Source organism: Lissotriton vulgaris, chromosome 10 (assembly GCF_964263255.1).
Source record: "Lissotriton vulgaris chromosome 10, aLisVul1.2, whole genome shotgun sequence".
In the NCBI taxonomy this organism is placed as follows: Eukaryota; Metazoa; Chordata; class Amphibia; order Caudata; family Salamandridae; genus Lissotriton; species Lissotriton vulgaris.
The window spans coordinates 70,379,719-70,400,063 of record NC_141698.1 but is presented as its reverse complement, the minus strand read 5'-3'; positions in this window follow the sequence as shown (position 1 = coordinate 70,400,063).

Genomic DNA, 20,345 nt, shown 5'->3' with positions numbered 1-20,345 from the left:
GCCCTTAACCATCATGTCCTTGTGTATGTTTGGTTTACTATTGGGAGTGTTTCTTGAGTCAATGCTATTCATCGTCTGTAAGTACAAATTCCACACTCCTCGTGCCATGCCTTTCTCAAAGCACTAAGATGAGCACCTCACTCCATGTTATTACGTGCACAGTTTGCCGTCCTGGGCTTTTCTGTGTGCACCAAATGCATTCTGGGTGTTGTAGTCTTGGATTGCTTCCATGGAACTAACTAGAACGGCACAAATGGTAGCAATTATTTATAAGTGAAAAGTCCAGGGCTGAAAACAATGTCTGTGATGAGATGGAGTGTTGTGGTCACCCTGACAATCACAGCATATACCTGTAGGGTTCTACGCCTGTCTGCAGCTGTTGTCAGTGTTTGGAACTGACATGCGACTGGAATGCTTTGGACCCAGTGAATAGCAAGTGTCCATGTCACCTCTGTGCTGCTGTGCCGGTGCGATCGCGCATGCCTCGAGAAGGAAACGCCACGCCACAATTGGAAGGCTAAGGAACCAACGAGATGTTATTATGAACAGTTCATAGGCCTAAAAAACGCCTAGGTGGTTATGTTCAAACACAGTTTATCTCAAGAGGTTCCACGGGATTGAATCATTCAGCCCCGTGACGTCAGTACCCAACCTGAACACCCACCGCTGTTCCTTTTCCAAAAGGCCCACCTCTGAAGGTAATTGTTCAATGACTGTCCACTGCAGTTCATTCACGCAGTGTTGATGTTCAATGAAATGGGTAGACATTTTGGTGGTGAGTTTCTTACACCTAATGTTACTTTTGTGTTCGTTGATTCTTGTTTTGACAGGTCTTGTTGTCATACCAACGTATTCTTTTCCACAGGGGCACGAGATTAAATATACAACATTCTTGCTGTTGCAATTTGTAAACTTACGTTGCTCCCACTGTGTCTCGTTGGTTCCTTAGCCTTCCAATTGTCACCAGCTATGTGTTTTGTATTGTGACCACCCAGCATAGCACTCCTGATCCATCAGTGCTGTATAGCCAACTCACTCCGTTTTTCTAAAACTAAAGGATAAATATAAGCCTGGCAAATGTCCCATCTTATTGCATAATATACAATTAATATTAAGACCCATGGCCCCGTTTTTCCATGTTGGAGCTAGTTAACAACAGTGGAGACAGCGCCTCCCAGCGAGCGTGGTGTTTCCTTTTTGAGGCATGCGCGATCGCTTCTCTGACCGCGCATGCGCAGAAGACAGGCATTCTATTGCAGCGGAGACATCGCCTCCCAGCAAGCGTGGCGTTTCCTTCTCGAGGCATGCGCGATCGCTTCCCTGACCGCGCATGCGCAGAAGACAGGCTTTCTGCGCATGCGTGCAGATAGTGTACCGCGGGAGCGCAGTACCGGATCATCGGCGATGGCGTCCGCTATATTTGGGCATATACCGACTCTCATTAATCAATTAGCCAATACTAATTATCACGAGGGATGGTATATTTAAAGGGCGTTTTCCCTAGAGAGGCTCACTTCATCGGAGCCGCGTTGAGGGAAGGCAGGCGAATGGCACATGCAGTAACCGTGAGTTAATGGGTGATAGCAGACAGATGTTTCTTTCTCCATAGTTATGGTAAACTTTATACCTTCCCTTTTTCCAACTGAACCCGGATTACCAATGTTGTTTTTAGGTCTTTCTGAGCAGGAAGGAGGGATCCCCAATATACGCTTAGGCTCATGAGGTCTCACATATTAGGACTCTAAGTAAGACTTTCTCTTATTGACCAGCTGCTCTCTTTTTCCATCAGAGTTGAGAGTATTTTTGTGTTTTGTATGTATTTGTGTGTGTCAGTACAGTGATGTACTTTAGTGTGTCTTTTTCATCACAAAGGTCCCAGTATTTTTAGGTTTGACCACGTGAAATTTTGAGAAGGCTTGTTCCTTCTTTTTCAATGAATCTGTTGGTATGTATTCAAGTATGCATTTCTCTTTACAGGTTCTCTCGCCAACTGGGCGCAACGACATTCACTAACACTAAATAACATTGTTAGGAACATTACACATTGTGGTAATTTTTAATTAAACACTTTTACATTTTACATGTGAGTAAGGTGAGGGAAAGTGCATAACCCTCGTCCTGAAGAAGGAGGCTGTGCCCTCCGAAACATGTTGACACTTTCACAGTGGTTCCAGATACCTTAACTCGTATCTACCCAACCACGCTCTGCACTTTTTTAACAATACCAGCCGGGGACTAATAAAATTCTGTTTTTCTCCCACGTGCCAGGTATTTTTTAACTTTTTCACTTTTTTCACCTCACCTCACTCACACTTTGGTTATATATACACACACACCCCCACACATAGTTCACTTCCAAGTGCTCCTGCGCACTCGCTAGTCGTAGCACGCCGCATCCCGTAGAGGGGTGCGAAGGCCCCGATGATGAAGCATGACACCAAGGGGCCTGTTGGTGTGTGAGGGGCATTTAAACAACACTGTGTGTCTCCCCATCACTTTTGGGATCACTACCTTGAGTGGATTCCACTTTGTTTATGTTTGTGTAACTGTGTACATGCACTTTTTATATTGCGTTGTGAGTTTCACCATTACCTCAGCACAGTACCGTTATAGAGTGCTTCACAGAAAGAAAAAAGTTGTATCTGCAAAAGTGAGCAGTGGAAGGGCACAGTAATGTGTTCATGCTCCAGGGGAGGGACAAACACATAAAGGGAAGGCAGCCTATAGAAGCTGATGAATAAGAAACAAGAAATAGAGGGTATCAGTGAAGCTAACCAATGATGAGCAATGGGTGTCCTCTAAGACACCTGTAAGGTAACATAACATCTTGCAAGGCACAGCACATGCACTGTCTTTGGCAAGACCTAAAAGGCACATCCCATTTGCAACATTTAGTAAGACATGGAGTCATATCATGATGGACTTTTCTCTATAACATCACAAAGTATTAGAAGCATGCAGAGTTTTGAAAAAAATCTTTGCAAAGTTTGTGAAGGAACAGCCTTAGAATTTTGCTTAGCCCTGGTGTAAATGGTTAATAAAAGGAGGCACTTGTTGAAATGTGTGCAACCCAGCCATAAGACATCTGGCTGCATTTGAGATAATAAAATTACACTGCAAGCGAAGGAGAAATACCACATTATAAAGAATGTACACAATTATTCAACAATCCTAGTGCAATAGTGCTCAGTAGGAATAAATAGGAGGATATATTGCAGAAATGCCTTAGCTAACACAAATAAGGATTACAACTGCCTACTTGGGAAGTTCATGCTCATATCCCCCTTCGTGGTTGATCCTATATCTTTCACCATAGATGTGACGAACCTGGCAGTACCAAAAATGTGGATGATCCCACACTTTTGGCTTGGTTTGTTTTGAAGACTTTTTATATTTTGATTTTGCTTCTATTTAGTTGGGGGTTGTGTTGTCCACCTTATACTGTGAAAAAGTGGTCTACTGTACTTATGGAACACAGGTTCAGTTGTTTGTCATAGGAACTGTTATGGAGGCTAAAGATAAAATATTTATACCATGGTGATAAGGGATCTTATGTATCTATTAAACAAAAGGAAAAAGAGAGAAAAGTCCTTTAGTAGCCTAACATCAATAATGCCATCACAACCATCAACCTTTCTCTTTTACCTTTTAGAAAAAAGACACTTAAGAACAGAACCTCTGGAATGAAGTAATCCTGGGAATTTTCTGATGCTGCACCCTTTACGTTTTCTGCATAATTATTGATTTACCGGACTAGGGCCGCTATAAAGCCCCGGTGATCCTGACACACCAAACCGGTGGTTCTCCGGCTTCATTTAGAGGTGGCGGGACTGCTTGGTTATAGTTGATGGAGCTTTAGCTGGCTCTGCCAATGGTGATCACTGACGTGGTGGTCAATCCTAAGGACCACCAAGTCATAGTGCCATATGCCTGCCTTATTTAGGATGAAGCAACCATCATTGATTTTCCGTGATTGACAGGGAAAATGTAGTATGGCCCTGATGCATTGGGCCCGCTCGTTAGAGCCATTTGTTTTTTGTTTGGAGAAAACAAACGTTTGTTTTGGGATTTTTTTCTGTAGTCAAAGGTTTTTTCCTGGCAGGTGCTTTAAACGGCACTGCTCTACAAACCTGCAGTAGCATGAGGGAAAAAGCCACCACCCAAAAGGGAGGACTTTATTGGACAGGGACTGATTGTTGCCTGGCCATGTACTAGGTCTTTTTGAGTCACTGGAGTGCAGGTTTCAGAGGCCCACTGTGCAAGGCGCCATCCTCGCTAGGCAAAACAAGACACAGATGATGGAGAGGCGGTTTCAGGGCGAGGGAAGGCTGAATCCTTAAATAGACAGCAAGTTTTTTTTTTACAGAGTTTTATATAGCGCAAAATTGACCCGAATTGGGTATCAGAGTGCTTTACATAGCACCAGTTGCATTACATGAGGACACATTCATTTTTGTTAGGTGCGGGGAGATTAGGTGATTTGCCCAGAATCACAGGATGTTCAGCGTCATTGCCGAGACTCAAACCCAGTTCCGCAGATTCAAGGTCAAACACCCTAGCCATTAGGCCAACTCCTCTCCCCAAGTTAGAGAAATGCAGTGTGCTACTACCTGGGGCTACCAATCTGAGGGACGAGGTCAGGGCACCATGTGGGAGCTCTATTCTTCAGCACTGATGGAGCACCGGACCTAATCACGGACTTTTGCCCATAGTTATTCTTGCAATCTTGGTACTTTCAGCCATGAATTTGCAGTGTAGATCATGACTTACGTAAGTGGACTCTTGCCTCGCCTCATGTCTGATGCCACCACAACCTTCATTGTACTCCTTGCCCAAAGCAGATGGAGAATCCTTCATGGTAGATTCCATTAGCGAGGAAGTCCTCCGGCCATTTTGAAGGAACGTTACCTCATCCTTAGCATGCGCTAGTCACAAAGGCTTTGTGTGACTTGGGCGATAAATGGTTATATGTTTTCCCTGAGAGGGTAGGAATGTACCTGGTCTTATAGTTGACCCTGGGTGTATACAGTTATGCTTCACTCTGTTGTGACAGGAATATTGTGCAAATAAATCTCCAGAAAATCTCATTCAGCCAAGTGTGCATCTGTAATTTTTTTACTGCGTGATATGCTAATTAGACTAGCCAGAATGGATACCACATAGGCATCCTCATTTGATGATGCATTGCACCCCCCATAGTACATAGTATACACCTACACCAGCATCTCCTTCTATTCAGAGGGATAGACCCACAAATGTGGTTTGTGCCACCCAAGGTGGGTATATAATGCACTACAGTTGCCTATGTGAGGTTAGTTAGAGTGAAGAACGAACTATGGGACCTGGTTGTTATCAGTTCAAATTGATATGTCATAAAGGCAGCATTTCCACACTTAAAGATGTGTCACAGGTAGTGTTTTGCAGGTCACACCAAGGAATTATGCACCAAGTACCTCAATGACCACCAACTCCTTGACATCACTCAGTCTTGTTCCAGACGCAACCACAGCACAGAACCTGCCCTCATCGCTGCCATGGATGACATCCGTATGATTCTGGACATTCTCTTGGACCTCTCCGCAGCATTTGACACGGTATCCCACTCCATCCTCATTCAACGCCTACACATCACTGGAATCCAAGGAGATGTACTCCGATAGATCTGCTCCTTCCTGATTGGAAGAGCCAAGTTAGTCAGCCTGGCGCGTACATCTCTAACACCCACGACCTAATTTGGGGAGTTCTGCAAGGATCCTCCCTGAGCCTGACCCTCTTCAACGCATTCACGATACCTCAGGCAAGCATCATCCCCTCTCCCAACATCAACGTCCTCTCCTCGCTGATGACCCACAATTCATTCTCTCCCTCACGGACAAGACGCCCAGTTCCCAAATCAAGTTCACTGCCTGCATGACTGAAATCGCTCAGTGAATGAAGACCAGCTGTCTAAACCTGAACACAACAAGCCAAAAATCGGGATCTTCGAGAAGAACACTTCACTATCGGACTCCACCTGCTGGCCAACAGAGCTAGGACTGACACCCAATCCCACCACTCACGCCAAGAACCCCGGGATCGTCATCAACAGCAAACTTGACGTGACCGCCTAAGTCAACGGCATCACCACCTAATGCTTCCGTACCTTGAAGGTGCTGAGGAAGATTCTCGAATGACTCCCAATTAGCACCCTGAAAACTGTTAAACACACCCTGGTTATAAGCAGCCTGGACTAGTGACACACCCTCTATGCTGGGATCAGCAAAAACTCACCAGAAGGCTGAAGACCTCTAAGAATTTGGCACCCAGAATCACTTTCAACCTCCCACGTTGCACTCAAATCACACCACACCTGAAGGAACTCCACTGGGTCCCTGTTCACAAACGAGCACTATTCAAACTCCTCACCCCCACTTTTAAGGCACTACATAACACTGGCCCAGCATACCTCAACAACTGCATGTGTTTTCCCAAAAGTTCCAGACACCTCTGCTCTTCTGGATCCCACTTGCGCATATCCCACGCATACGAAAACCAGACCCAGAGGTTGAGCCTTCTCCTACATTGCTGCTAAAGCATGGAATGGTCTCTCACTATACATAAGACCTCCTCCTCCCTCCTTTAATTCTGCAAGATGCTGAAGACCTGCCTTTTCGTATAGTCCCACCAGGCCCGATTCTTAGCTAGGGTCTATCCTGCACAGCGCCAGGATACCCTCCGGGCTGATTGTGTAATCTAAAAATCTGCATAAGTTAAGATAACATAACACCCACAGAGGATTCAGGTTCACTCTGCATAAAAGGAGTGGTATCTGGCACTGATACCATTTCATGGGGATTGTATGTTAAATCTCTTGGCATGTCTTTTTTTTAAAAATAATTTTTATTGACAAACTGATGAGGAAGACATATCAATGTACATATAATAAGAAAACCATTGTTTACGAAATAAATGTAACTCGTTCCCTAAAGCTCTTGGCATGTCCACAAACAAAATGGAGTTTCTTAACCATTTCACGAGAGGCAAAAGTTGCATTACAGGCGTCAGAAAATGCTGTCTCTTCTGTTTACCCAAAGACTACAAGAGATAAATCCAGACTGAAAACAGATTGCTGAGCAGATAACTAAGGACACCCACCTCGGCATGGGTCTACAGTGGAGTAGTAGGACAGAATGCAAGTACTACTGGAGCACACTCTGGGATAGTGCAAGGAAATATGTTGTAAGAAGCATTTTGTCACTCATTGCAATCAAACCTAATGAAAAATAACACAGAAATCTGCTTCCAGTGATGACATACTCTATTTGAGGTCGCTCTACACATGCATGCATGCACCTGCAAACAAACACATAAGCAGAAACACACATGTACCGGCACGCAGATGTAAATGTAAATGTACAGGAATTTATATAGCGCAAATCACCAAGCGGTTTCTAAGCGCTTGCTTAGGGAACCCGTCCTGGTATTCCCCTGTGAGATAACCCTGGCAGGGTATCCGCAAGGTGAAAGCCAGGCATCCCGCTGCGAGGGGCCGTTGTGGAGATTAAGCAAGCTATTGCCCAGAGTCGCAGAGTGTGAACCCGTGAATCGAGTAGGCACAGGAGCGAGAATTGTCGAGTCCATGGACATTTTAGGACTCATGACCCCGCCGAGTCGGGAATTGAACCCTGGTCCTGAGCTGACTTCTGTTTCCAGGTCTGCCTCCTGTAACCAGTGAGCCACACTTCTCCAGATAGGCAGCGACCCATGCACATATGTATCCATCAGAACCTAGACTCATTCTCTTTGTTTTGCTGTACTCCTCTTCTTATCCCTCTCTGTCTCTCTCAATCTCAGCCTTGTCTTTCTGCCTTGGACTGGGTAGATGCAGGTGAATGTACATGGACTTTACACCTTGCACTGACCAGGCATTGAAACACATTTTTGGACAGTTGGCACGCTACTCCATGGGAGTGTTATGGAGGGAAGTGTGTGTCTATCATTTGATGCCATGTCTGAAGACTGGAGATGTCTTCTTACTGTTGTTGGTGCTGCACCGATGCGAGAATATGACGTGAAAACTAAGTGAGACCCGGCAGTGTATGGATCGATAGGTGTGTCTTGCCATGTGGCATATGTCGGAAGTATTTTGATATCGTATGTGTATATCACAGGCTGCTCAAAGTATGTTGTGGCAAGAAAATAGCTGGATATGTGAGAAAAGTCTGAGAAAAGCTGGGGTCGGGTATGCACGTGGATACCTACCACATGCCCCATTAGGAATTGCAACCACCTTGAATATGCTAATAACAAGTGTCAAGAGACGAAAGAGATCAACCCACAGGAATGGACATTTTACAACCTGTACATCACTAAAGGGGAGTGAGGAGCAGAAAATGAGGATGCCCTCAGCTTCCCATACAATTCAAATCCTATAAAAATGAGAGGGTTGTCCTGTCTTTTTCGTTTCTTGAAAGCAGTGGGTGGTGAATAGTGGGACCCTGGAATCTCTTAGATTTTTTAAACGATCCTCACCACAGGTACCACCTGTGGAATGCTTCATCATCGAATCTTCACCCATTGCACCATCGTGCAGAAATGAGGCTTGGAGAACACAAAATAAGTAATGTGCAGGTCATGAACTCCTGATGAAAGTGTGACTACAGGGTCTGCTCCCTGAGTCCTTATCAGTGGCGGCTCGCCGAGGGAGTGCTGTGGGTGGAGGGGTGGGGGCAGGGTGGGGGGTAGTGGACTCGGACATACGAGGTATGGTATAAGAGTGTCCCAACATGGAACTGCGACGTCCGGGGCGGCAAAGAGGCCTCCCCAGCAGGGCAGAGGTCTGATGAACTCCAGACGGCTCCTCCCCACCGCCCCGGACGTGCATCACTACCAGTCTCCACCAACCAGGGGAGACTGCCTCAGGAGAGGAACTACTGCGTCATGCGGGGGGCGGGACAGCCCTCCGTGACTAGGAGCCCGCCCTCCTGATGGCCACTGCGTGGCCTCGGGCAAGCGCATAGTCACGTCAGGGCCACATGAACCCCCGCCCCACATGCCCAAACCCGCAAATAACACAAGGACACAAATGTTAGGTTTGGGTAAAAATTGCTGCAGGTTTATTACATACAACATATGTAATGACGGTGGGTTAGCTTACGGGCGATCCTAGGGCAGGCCGCATTCTCGCCACCTGCCCGCCTGTTGAGCCAAACAACACAGTGGCGAACCACCCAACTGTTGTACAAATACCATAATTATACTGACACGCCCATTTGCTGGGCGTGACTAGGCAAATCCCCGGTTGCACAGGCCCACAACCGCCCGAAGGACTACTGGGGCGCCGACACGGATTCCTGCACCTCCCATGAGGTTCCAGGTTAGGCTCTGAGGTTATGCTCTGGCACCCCTATGTGCCCGCTGACGTCCAGCGTTTGCACCTCTCTTCTTCCGGATCGTACGACATTGACCCCACATGCCCCCGGGCCAAGGAACCGCCTACAACACTTCTCCGTGGGAACGTGGCCCACCCAAATCCTCCCCACTCACCGCATGCAACGCAAACCGTCAACCGTAAAAACACATCGTCTCGACGCAAGACCGGACCTCTGGACGCGACGAGAAGCGATACAAAAGAAAAGAGTGTCCCAACATGGAACTGCGACGTCCGGGGCGGCAAAGAGGCCTCCCCAGCAGGGCAGAGGTCTGATGAACTCCAGACGGCTCCTCCCCACCGCCCCGGACGTGCATCACTACCAGTCTCCACCAACCAGGGGAGACTGCCTCAGGAGAGGAACTACTGCGTCATGCGGGGGCGGGACAGCCCTCCGTGACTAGGAGCCCGCCCTCCTGATGGCCACTGCGTGGCCTCGGGCAAGCGCAGAACGGAGTAAAGTAAGTAAATAAATAAATAAAACTATTTGCCTTCCGCTCGCTGCAAAGCCGAGTTGGCGATGAAGCGAGTGCAGGGTAAATATTACAGTGGTGCCGAGGGGGGCAGCTATGTATTAGCCATGTAGAGGGGAATTTACGTAACCCTGCTCTCGGCACTAATGTGATCACTGCTGACAGTCGTGTTTGGGGCGGCCACTTCGGCATCACTAATATTAGTAGCTCGGGATGATTTTCACTGAACATAAGTAGCTTTTGTTTCAGAAAAGGGTGATTGATCTGGTTCTGACTGCCCTTGATGTTCGAGAACATTTCTGAGATTGGTTACAGTCATTTCTATCTTTTTCCAAAGAACAACTTCAGAGAAGACGCTTTGTAGCAAGAAATAGTTACGGTTTCTTAGAGTGATTAGCCACGTGGACAATTTTGGAGAGACCGTTGTATATTTGGACATCAGCCAATCTGTTTTATAAATTACTTGACAAGGACTTGGAAGGCAATGTGAAGTTAACTAAACCTTCACAGTCAATGACTAGTGAGAGTATCTTGATTATAACCAATTATTGTGTAATTTCAGAAAGTCACAAGTGCCCAATTGGCAGTACTGAAGCAGACGCACCAGGTAAGCCTCTCCCTCTATAAATACATTCTTGTCATTGAGCTGGTTTGCCTTGAGGGTAGAGCGTGTGGAAACCCAGAGCACAGGCTTCAGTGTAAAGTCAAACACGAGTGTTCAAAATGTGGAGACAAAGAATTTTGGTATAATGCTACTCCAATCAACAGGGAGAAGGGGCAAGGAACAGGTTGCTGGGAAAGGGACAGAACATTAGTTAACATGAGATAAATGGCTCAGTATATGTGGCTTTACCCAGACTGGCAGAACAGCATGATTGATGTGGGACGGCTTCTCCGACGGGTTCAAGGTAATCTATCAAGGCCCATGGGCGGGAAGATAAGAAAAGAAACTGAAGTCGATAAAAGAACAGAAGCAGATTGTACAGAGGAAATTGGAGAAAGAGGTTCATGAGGGTAGCAAACATGTGGTCTTTAGTCAAAGGTATGTACTGGATTATAATGAAGTTATGATGCACTGGTCAGGACAAGAGAGCCTTAGAGGGAGGCAGCTCTGGCCCACAGCGTGTGAGCTAGGGTCCAGATGGCCTAGGCCATGCGTAATTAACATACATCTGGGGAGAAATACCTGGTTCAGAAAATGGGTCTTGAGCCCACAAAAATTATGTGGAGACATTTGATGGCACTGCAAGACAGATGAAAACATGCAGAGGTTGTGTGGACTCAAATGTTACGGAGAAGAATGTGAAGAAGAGGAGAAACTTGGCAGCAATCTGCTGTGCAAAGAAAGAGGTAAGCCGAGAAATAATGGGTTCTGCAAAGTTCAGGGCTTTAAGTGGATGGATCCTGTGGCAGAGTAGAGTAGAAGCTGTTGCTGTTGTTTAGACAGGCTGGGGTCCATGTATCTGTCAGATGGAACAGGACGTACCTGAAGAATCTAACAGAAGCAATGGAGAACTAGATCATGAAAAGAATGATGGAGCTAAGGGTGGAGAGAAAGAACTTACCTCTCAGGGGATGGTTTTCCTGGTGCTGGAGAAAAGCAAATAGAAACTCAAAATGAACAGAGCAGGGATTGTTTAATATATGATAACGTAGGAAATGGCACAATAAAGTAAAGGAATGGAAGAGCAGGTGTCCTTGGAATTGGTCAAGAGATTGGTAGGACAAAATTAAGGATCATATGGTTGGGAAAAAGCAAAAGGAGGGACCCAAGCAAATTCAGTAGAAGAGGTTAAGTTGGGGAAACGAGAAAGGATATCTTTCACTCATTAAAGCTTAGGCTGATTTCCTCATCCACTCCTGCGCTTAGTTGCGTCGAGCTGAAATATCTACTCCTAAATGGATCATGATCTATGCAGCTTGTGTAAGGAGAGTACATGATTAAAAGAAAGAGCAGAGGAGTCGCCTTACTACTGAATAGACGAGAACTAAATACGATAGTCTTATAGATCACTGCTGTCAAGGGTGATATAGTTGTTAAAGGCCCTGAACCACAGGCAAGGGTCTATAATGAGGCAGAGAGACTTCAACAACTGGTGTCGCAGAAGGACTACTAGGCTATTAGAACATTCCACTCACTGAGGACAGAATGTTCAAAATTAAAAATGGAGAAACAGAAAGACAAACATTGGAATGTTGAAGCAGAAGACTTATTCCAGCCTCTCTTTGACTCATGGTCTTCAATGGAGCTCCCAGCATTCCAATGTTTTAACATAGCCTTACAGCCCACTGCAGAGGGCTATACCGGTTGTTAACCCCTTGTATGGTGATGACGAACCCCAGCCGTCATGCACTACGGTGCTCGTGTGCTGATGACGGCTGGGGTTCGTCATGGCCCGCCCCTGTTCATTTGTTTACTGCACAGCGGCGGAAACGGGCCAGCAGCGAAGGGGTTAAAGGCCCTGGACCCAAGTTATATGCCCAAGCCACAGGGTGAGGTCCTTTTGCAACAGGTATAGCTGGAGGCAGATGGACTTTAAGGCTATTAGAACATTCCACACACTAAGGGTAGAATGTTCTAAATTAAAAAAGGAAAAACAGAAAGACAAACATTGGAATGTTGAGCAGAAGGCTTATCCGGCCATTATAAGCCCAGAGCTACTCCATTGTCTTCAATTGAGCTCTCAACATTCCAATGTTATAATATAAATAAAACTGTTGACATGCTGCACATGCTGATGCATTAACACGCCCCGCCTTTAGTATTCCCCTGAAGCACACAAATCTTTACATTGAGGCTCACTTGGCATGGCCTACCAGTATGCCACAATCAATTTGATATTGGCTAGGAAAGAGATAACTAATAATTAAAATTAATTAAAGAGGACTCTCATGCTGGTCTGTGTGAGCTCCTGCAGTGTCTCCTACTAGTCTTTGGAGAAGGAGGGCGGACACCAGCTTCAGAAGTATGAGGTTCAAACTCATACTGCCGGTGAAGGAGAGCGCACTGACACGGTCCACTTCCGGAAGTCACATGGCTTCAGCTTTGGCTTACCCACTTGCATGGACTGCTGTATTTATAAAGGCTTGCTGTGATGTCACCAGCCAAAGGTCCAATCGTAGCCATGCATGCCTCATATTCAACCCTATCAGTCACTCCGGGTCTCTTACACTCAAACCTTGCAGTGCATAAAGGGACTCAGATTCTTGAACTTGAGTTTGTGAATTTCCACAGCTGCCAGAGAGATCCACATGTGAGTATGAGAGGTGAGCTGGTGTGCCAACAGGCATGATGCCAAGGGCTGGTGGCGCACGCAGTAGCTGGAATTGCAGACAATCTTTAGTGCCTGTGGCTAAAGTGCCCAACCTGTTCTTATCCTGGCACAAGATCACACATAACCACACATAACTCACAGGAGGCTTCGGGCTCTAACATGTGGTCACTGAAGGTGGCACCAAATTCCATCATGTGCTCCAAGTACCATAACAAGGTCTGGCTTTAGTGGGGGGGAGTGGGGGTGTTAAATATGATCCTGGGGTTCAGCACCCAATGCTGATCTGATAACAGTATGGCATGCAGCCACCAACCAGGCAGACCCCACACAGCCAGCTAGGAGGGTTTATCCACCCCAAGAAAGAGTACTGGGAAAGTCACAATGACAACAGGACACCAGGTCCCAAAAGTGCCAAAGGTGGTGCAAAGCTTTTTAGTCAGTGTTAATTTGCATCAAGGTGCTATTTTGCGCCTTACTACATACTTCTAGGAGGTGTTCTGTTTTACTCAGGGTTTTTGCCTGGCAGTCAGTGCTGTTTTGAGGCTGAAGAAATAATTAAAACCCCTTGTTGGTCTTGCGAGCAAACACGCACTTCGATTGTTGTTGCTGAAAAATAGCGAAGACCACCGCCTAAAATATGGAGCAAAATAACGCCTCATTTACAAGCTTAACTTCTAGTGCTCAGTCGCTTAGCATATCAGCACAAGCCAAAAACAGTCCCACCCCGGACAGTATCTGTACTCGGCCCCAAGTGCAGGCTGAGTCCGGAGTAACATAAGCTGGAGGTGAGCTGTGAGGCCGTGGGTGTCGGGTTCTGCTGCCTTTGTGCTGCGCCCCCCTCCTTCCGCCACGCGTTTTGTTTCATTTCATCAGAACATCACTCGCAGCGCGCAAAGAATGCAGGGAAAACTAGAGCCCGGCTCCCTGCGCCTGCCATATGGCACCGAGAGCTCTGGACTGTGAAAGAGTCCTTCACCCAGCGACCTGGAAAGCAATGCACTACAAGCGGACACAGCTAGGACTCGCTCCAGCCCTCGCCTGCCCCAGAGGCGGGCCTCGTGCAGCTGTGCCTGGGGGCCAGAGGGCCCTTTCCTTTGAGCAGCACAGTGATTGGTCCACCCCAGTGCAAGGACTTGCAGATAGGTGAGGGAGAGAGCGTTTGAGGTCAATAGTGTGCTCCATTGACACGTTGGCTGTCTGTAACAGACTCCTTGTAGTACCAGATCCAGTCAAAATGCTGCAGAGGCCGCCCCTCACCTCACTCTGGCTGGCAGTATGCGACCCCGAGCTGCCGGAGGCCCTCGCTCCTGGAATCCATTCTATTTTCCAACCAGGCGCTGTGTTTGTTGTTACCTGCTGACATTCTGAGTGATAACAGACACGTCACTAGTCCACGGTTTTCCATTTGATCATCGATTTTTTTTGTAGGTGTTCCTTGGTGGCATGCCTCCCTATTTACATGCAGATGCTGTTCACATATCTAGGCAAAGTACAATGTTGCCTTGGGCGCCAAGGTAAGGGCGGAGTGAGGTGCTAAAATCGAGGAAAACAAGCATTGGCAAAGACAAAGGGACTGGCCCTGGCAAAGCTGGTGGAATCGGTAATTTTTTTTTGTTTTTTTTGGTACAAGATGTGCCACAAAAAAAGAAATCTGGCTAATTATACGTAACGTTGTCATCATATGCTGGCATTAGTGTGAAGAAGTGTGGCTCAGGGGTGTGGAGAAGTGTGGCTCAGGGGTTAGAGGCGGCAGACCCGGAAGCTGAGATCGGTCCTGGACTAGGGTTCAATTCCCCGCCTCGGCGGGTCTTGGGCTAAAAATTCCACGGACTCGATAATTCTTGCTCCGGTGCCTTCTCGACTCACGGGTTCACACTCTGCGACTCTGGGCAATAGCTTGCTTAATCTCCACAACGGCCCCTCGCGGCGGGATGCCTGACTTTCACCTTGTGGATACCCGCTGGGGCTATCACACAGGGGAATATCAGGACGGGTTCCCTAAGCAAGTGCCGGGACACCCACTGCGGGTAGCTGTGCGCTATATAAGCTCAACTACATTAAACAATCTAAATCAAACAAGTTTTGTGACCTTTTTACTTATTGTGTTTTTATATACAGGTATTTCAGTTGTGCCACACCTTTTATTATTATGACAATGATTATCATTATTATTAGAATTTGTGAAGGGCAAAAGATTAAATCACCACCTCACCACGCCCTCTAGTCATAGGCAGTTCCAATGTTCCAATGTCACCTAAACACTTTATAACTTTAAAAAGAAGGCCAAAAATAAATCTCGATCTAACTGGACAACCGGAGTGCCGGCAAAACATATAGCCACTTTTTAACCCCTTCACTGCGGCGGCTATTCCGCCGCAGTGCTAAGGGGCGGGGCGGAAGAGCGGCCGGCGCATGCTGGTGACGGAACCGCTCCGTCACCAGCGTCGGTTGCGCTGTGCTTATGACGGAGCGGTTCCGTCATGGCCCCGCCCGCTCAATAGAACGCTCAGCGCAGGCGCGGAATTCGCGCCGCGCATGAGCGGCGGGCGGGCCATGACGTAACCGCTCCGTCATCAGCGCAGCGTCACCGCAGCTGATGACGGAGCAGTTCCGTCATCAGCACTTAAGGGGTTAACGATAATATAATGAAAATAGATACATTTAAAAAACAGACTTTAAATAGTTAATTAATGAAGAGAATGGAACTTTTTTTTAGGTGGATATGAACCATGTGCACAGGCTCTGGGTAGTCACTCTAAGTGAATAATAATCCACATTTGTAAAGCACACAATCACCCGTAAGGGTCTCTAGGCGCTGGGGGCCGTCATGAATATTAAGCAAGCTATTGCCCAGAGTCACATGGTGCTGGGCTAATCTGCCACCGGTGCCGGGGAGCAAACCATGATTCCCAGATTCCTCAGTCAGTCACCCTAGTCGTTGGCGCCACACCTCTTCCAAGTGAAGGGTAAAGTGGACTGACCCTTTCCATATTATGTTGTGGATTCGAACAAAATGGTAATGGCAATTTAACAGACTAATTGATGAAGCTTGTTGACCAAAAGCCCCTCTGTGTATGTATATGATTATGGATTTTTTTAAAGCAATAGTCTGGTGAGTCAGCTAAAGTTGTCTCAAAGGCCAAACCTAAAAAGGAAATGATAAAATCCTTCAAAGGCTAAACAAAATGTGGGCACCGGTTGCATAGTTTGCCCGGGTCGCCATTTGCTGTAGCTACTCTAGAAACGCTCATCTTAATATGGGACCTTACTTGCAGCCTGGTTCAGAGTAGGGCAGTAAACACCTTAAATTTCTGGAGGATTGTGAAATCAAGGAGGAGAATTCAAAAGTGGAAATACCTCAAACCTCCATACTGTCATCCACATGACTCTCAATGAAAAATCCTGATGGTACCAAGAAGAATTCCCTCTGTAGGTTTTCTTCTAAACTAATCATTGCCTTCAGAAATTGGAAGATTTTCCATTATTAAGAGTTGGTTGAACTTTTTTCCATTAACACATTTACCAACATCACAGTCTGAAGACCTTTTCTTTCTTCTAGTTTTCACAATACATATGAGAACAAATAGAGCAATGTAGTATGCTTTTGGTAACTTCTGAATTGACAAGTTTGTCTCAGAAATAAAATTAATGTGATCTCTACTTTGACTTAATTGTAAATATTTGGGAAATTTCAGGCAAAGTTCTCACTTTAAAGAATGTTTTTAGAAGATCCTTGATAATATAAAGTTTCAGTAATGCTTTATCTTTATTTAGAAGAAGGGACACTGTTTTGACTTCCCTTTGTTGTTTCTGATGTCTATGCCAAGAGGCATGTGTCTATACCTGATGTCTATGCCAAGGGAAGCATTCTTCTATGCTTGCGAATTTTGTGATGTCTTCTGGAATGGTGAAGGATGAGAATTCCTGGGGAGAGCACTTGGAAGATGTATGTCCTGCTGTGGGTTGGTGGTGCTGTTGTCACAAGCACAGCCAATTCAAACTTCCCACGCACACAAACAAAGCCCTACACAATATAGGACCAGAATACCTAACCAGCCGCATACACTTTCACCAGCCCACCACACACCTACTCTCTGCCTCACTCTCACATGCTCCCGACATAAACTCTTTCTCTCTAGTGGAGAAGTGTGGCTCACTGGTTAGAAGCGGCAGACCCTGAAGCAGAGATCAGGCCCGGGACCAGAGTTCAATTCCTGACGCGGCAGGGTCTTGGGCTTAATGTTCGCGGACTCGATAATTCTCTCGCTTCGGAGCATACTCGAATCATGGGTCCCATGCTGCAACTCTGGGCAATAGCTTGCTTAATCTCCACAACGGCCCCTACAACGCTGGGATGCCTGGCTTCACCTTGGGGGTGCCCAGGAGGGGCATCTCACAGGGAGAGCCAGGAAGGGTTCCACAGCGTTATACAGTGCCGGGATGCCCCGTTGCTGGGGCAGCTGTGCACTTTACAAGTATATTACATTTACATTGAAGCGATGACAAGGAACAACCTCCATCAACACATCAGAACCTCCTCCTCACTTCCGCAAGAGCTGAAGACCTGTGCTTTCGTAAAGTCATCTTGAAGACCACACACCTACACACCTACCCAAGCGCTTGCATACCCTCTTGGGTGATTAGTGCGCTATACAAATCCACCTAGCGTAACATAACAGACTAGAGGAAGGTTAAGCAATTGAAGCCTCAGACTTGTTTGCCTTCCTTACAATCGACATCTTAACACCCACACATTCAGTGGCATATAGAGCTGCAGGATACATTTTAAAATCTTGGGACTTATGTGCCAATCTCTGATTGTTTACACTGGACCAGATGTACTCCTCTGTCACTATACAAAATAACATTCGGAAGGATTCTCAGAATGCCTGCCCCACTAATATTAACAATGCAGGGATTCTGTTTGTGCATCTCTCTGAATGCTTGTGAATGCTGGGATGGGGGTGAAGGCTTGAGAGGGACTGCAGGGCTCCATCCCTGTATTTGCAAAATGTCAGACATTGCGACCCTGCCCTTAAAAGGACACAGGCTGCAGTTTAGCAAGATAATGACACGTTGCAAAGGGGGCAGCGGGGAAACACAGTGGTACCCTGGCTGCCCCTTCCTGCCTACATTCACAAAGTGACAGCTTTTCTGCAGAGACAGCTTCCAATTTGCGATGGGGATATCACTCACCGGAGAGAGCGAGCGAGGGAGAGAGAGCTAGAGAGAGATAGAGGAAGAGAATGACAAAGAGAGGGAGTGAGCGAGAGATAGAGAGAGAGGGGAAAGAGGAAAACAGAAAGAGGAAGACAGAAAGAGGGAGAGAGACAGAAACAAAGAGAGAGAGAGAGAGAGAGAGAGAGAGAGAGAGAGAGAGAGAGAGAGAGAGAACGTCACGCCTCTTTAAATGTCTCCTTATTAGATTGCATGGATGTTTGGGATGCACGTGTTCTGAGCCTACGGCTGGTGTGCAGGTGTGACAGTACAAAGAACTGGAGGTGTCTTTGGGCAGTGAACGAATGTGTAACAGGAGCCTTATGTCCTTCACCTCTTCTGCATAAAGAACAAAGGAGAACTATAAATAGGTTTCATCTCAGCATGTGGCGACGTGGATGGGATAGACTGGATGCTTCAGGTGGGGCTATTTTCTTTCCGGCAAGGACGAACATTGCTTTCACCCCAAAAACGATTTCTACTTTAGTGTATCATGGTACCGCTGATTATTTCTTGGAGTGTACCCGGCTTTCGAAAATGTTGAAGTACGCAGTATGCCTTTAAAAGCAGGGACATGTGCTGGATGGAATACTGCAGTACACCTGCATGCATTATCCTACCTCTTGTCAGTTCGCTGACAGGCAGTGTCGGCTGCTTGCTTCATCCTTTGCTAACACGCTGGAGTATGTGCGGAAATCCCACCTTGTGCTGTGGCAATCGCAATACACCGGGACACACATATATATTCTCTCACTAATGCCATGTACTGGGATAATAAAGGTGGTAATCTGTGACAACTGCTCTGCATTTTCTAGAAATCCTGAGGCATAAAAACCTAATATTTGTTTAGTGAATAAATGAATGAAATGAATGAAATTGGATTTGTATAGCGCATAGCTACCCTGAGGCCAACTAGCGCTTGTGGAGCGCAGAGACATTGCAGTGAAGTTTGCATATTTGCTTTTTTGACCATCAATTTTTACCTGCTGAAATGTATCTGGAGGTGGGGCTTTATTGCAGCTGGTATTTATTGGGTGTGATAAACTTCGAACACCTTAGTAAATTAGTTACCGCTGCACTCGTAACTGAGACCCTTGGTCTTAACACATCACAAAGACTCACTTTACCTGTTTCCAGTAAATGCAAGGTTACAGGCTGCTGCACCTTTGTTTGAGTGTGCTAGAAGAAGAACTGGTGTTTTGTTTTATAAAAGGCACACACGATCCTCTGAGTGGCATAGCGCTTTACATAGACACAGGTTTGTAGATAAGAACAGTTTAGTTTCATTTATTAAAAATAGATTGAGTTTACATACCAGCAGCTTGTTTTGATTCATGCACAAAATGAATCACTTGTGCCATTGGAGTCAATTCTACGAGGATGCTGACTGCATTACAAATGGTGGCTAATTAATAACCAGTGTAAACATTGAACCTTAGTTTGTAAAACAAATATGTATACAAACATATGGAATACCCTTAATTGAGCTGTGAAAGGGCCAGGGCTGCATTCAGTGAAGCGATGGTGTGATCTAATGACTGAGCTGCTGACTTTGGATCCTGTGAACCTTAGTTCAAATCCCAGCTCCGATTATGAAAATCATGTGATTCTGAACAAATCACTTACCCTCCATATGCCTATACATTTAACCATGGGAAGTGGAATCATACATATGTGAAATGTAGTGTTGCATTGCAAAAATATATGTCCCCACTTGATGTACATGAACGTGTCTCCCAACAACCCTTATAATGTCCACCACTCACTCTGTATAAACATCTGGGCATGCACAGGGCGTGATGGCAGAGGTAAGAGTCGCTGCGGCGGATTGCCTGTCAAGATGGCGGCTATGGCTCTGGAATGGCTGTGCTGTGACTGGGAGCAGAAGGCTGTGCAGGTGCTAACAGAGAAGAAAGGGTCAAGGTATGCAGCAAGCATGCAGGGCTGGGAGTCAATCAGGGGTGTATTAGG